The following is a 2,671-nucleotide window of genomic DNA, read 5'->3' on the forward strand; positions in this document are numbered from 1 at the left end:
TTTCCTTAAGTCTTTTGCCTAAGAAATTCTATGGGGAGCTTTGGTATTGACCAAAAAGAAGATACAGGTTTATCAAACTTCATTTAATGGGTGTCAAAATTCTCTGGCAGATTTTGGTCAAGATGTTTCTATTTTAAAAGTACTGATTTTAAAATCTCACAACTTAAAACTACCTCAAAAATGGTCTGGAAAACATCCCTTTCTTTCTGAAGGTTTTACATAGCCTTTATATCATTAATCAGTCTTTCACTATTAAACTTAAATGGCAAGTGAGACAAACAGTTCTGAGACGTTCTTCCACAAACAATCAAGACTGAGTGCAATGTTCTAGATAATATTCATTTAGCCAGTCTGGGTTTTCTGAGCCAAGTTGGTGACTTTGCCAAACCCAGCAGCATATGATGTCCACTGCCACGAAGACACCTGCAACAACTGTCTGCATCATATCATGAACAGCAAAATTACCCAGAGGATGATAGAAATTTTCAACACACATAATTTTGTCAGAAACCATTTCAACGATAGCAGCACCCTTAGATTTCAAGAATTTGGGCCAACTGTCATCTTCTTACCAGAGCAACTAGCAATCTTCTTCCACTGCTTGACAAACTTACAAGCAATGTGAGCAGTGTGACACTCCAGCTCACGTGGATAACCAGCACTAATCTGGCCTGAATGCTTCAGGATAATCACCTGAACAGTGAAGCCAGCTTCTTTCATTAGTAAGTCATTTTTGCTATCACCGGCCACGTTGTCACAACAAGCATCTTTGACAGACATGTTCTTGACATTGAAGCCTATGCTGTTCCCAGGCAGAGTTTCACACAAACTTTCAAAATGCATTTCAACAGACTTTATTTCAGTTGTAATGCTGACTGGAGCAAAGATGGTTGTTATGCCTGGTTTATTTATTTTTTATTAAGTATATTCTATGCTGGGGCTCAAACTCATGAGGCTGAGATCATGATTGCGTGCTCCACCAACTGAGCCAGCGAGGTGCTCCATTATGCCTGGTTTAGGACACTAGTCTCCACTCAGCTCACAGCAGCTATGCTAATACCACCAATTTTATAAACAATCTGGAGGGAGAGATGAAGAACTTGTCAATTGTATGAGTTGGTGTTAGGAGATAATACAGAGCTTCAAGCAGTGTGGTTCCACTGGGACTTCCATCCTTCTAGTGAATTTCCATCCCTTGAACCAAGGTATTTTAGCACTTAGCTCCAGCATGTTCCTCCATTCAAACCAGAAGTTGGCACAAATGCTACTGTGTTAAGTTTATAGAAAATTTTCTTAATGTAGAAGCCGGCTTCCTCATTTCTCTTCTAACTATAGAGTGGCTCAGTAGAATCCACTGGGTTAACACCAACAATTAGTTGGTTCAAACCCAACATGTAAGCCAGTAGGGCATGCTGATAGGTCTACACAATCTTGGCGATACCAGCTTCAATTTTACAAATACTAGCAGCAACAATCAGAACAAAACTGTCAGCCTGAGATGTACCTGTGATCATATTTTTGATAAAGTCTCTGTGTCTTGGAGCCTTAGTGATGGCCACATATTTACTGCTCTCAAATTTCCACAAGGAGATACCCAGGGTGATACCATATTCACACTCAGCTTTAAGTTTTTCCAAGGCCCAGGCATATCTAAAGGAGACTTTCCCATTTTAGCAGACTCATTCTCAAAAATGTTGGTGGTTATTCTGTTGATTCCAACTACATTTGTAGAACAGATGGCCGGTAGTAATAGACTTGCTTGAATTTACATGTCCAATGATAGCAGTATGATGTGAATCTTTTCCTTTCCCATTTTGGCTTAAATTTAGTGATGTTTTTCATAAGACCTGTGTTCTGGTGGCAAACTCATAACAAAAAGAAACAATTTGTTTTTAACTAAGTAAATTTTACAATGTTTTAGTAGCCTACTCTGCTTCATGCATGTCAGCATAGTCATTTTTCATGAGACAATATTGCTTCGTTCTCTAAATATATGGATTTTGTCAACTGCTTTTAGGAAAGTATGGTACAGTAGTAGTTTATTATATTCTGTTTCTTATAGTCTATCTACGTAAATTATACAAATGGAAAGAACAAAAGTAAGGGAAGTTTTACAGTCTTTATGTATTTTACCATAATTGTGTTTTTGTCTTCTTCCTTCAAAAAAAAAGAAGTGGTATCTGAAAGTCATCATTGTCGGTCATTTTAGGTCATATAGACAGAGGCAGTCCCCCTCAAGTGTTGTATTAAGGGGGATTTCTAAGATAGAGTCAGAGGGGATGAGATTTCTAGTTCTTCTCAGAACTTCAAAGCAGATCAAACAAAGGGAACTCATCAGCTGGTGAGTTTTAAATCAATGTTGATGACAACTAATCATTTCCTAATGTAACCGTGACTAGAATATAAAGCAGATTTGTATACAAAAAACTTTCTGACTAATGTTGGTTCTGAAATTGTCACTCACTGCATTATCAGAGTAAGTTTTTCTTATTAGTGTGAGGCCCCACAAAAATATTCCCTAAAATACACATACTCTACATTTATTTTGATAGCAATGAAAGACATCCATTAAAGTTTATATTTATTAAATCTCATTTATATAAATATTATATTTTTAATAAACTTAATCTAAGTGAAATAGTGAAAAAACCAAGACCCTAAAAATGCTTCA

General features: G+C 36.8%; 1 pseudogene; it reads right to left on the reverse strand.

Moving 5' to 3' along the window:
* Positions 1-342: 342 nt before the first annotated feature.
* LOC118551176 (elongation factor 1-alpha 1 pseudogene) lies at positions 343-1,601 on the reverse strand (annotated as a pseudogene).
* Between the last annotated feature and the right edge of the window lie 1,070 nt (positions 1,602-2,671).

This window comes from Halichoerus grypus, chromosome 9 (genome assembly GCF_964656455.1).
Source record: "Halichoerus grypus chromosome 9, mHalGry1.hap1.1, whole genome shotgun sequence".
In the NCBI taxonomy this organism is placed as follows: domain Eukaryota; kingdom Metazoa; phylum Chordata; class Mammalia; order Carnivora; family Phocidae; genus Halichoerus; species Halichoerus grypus.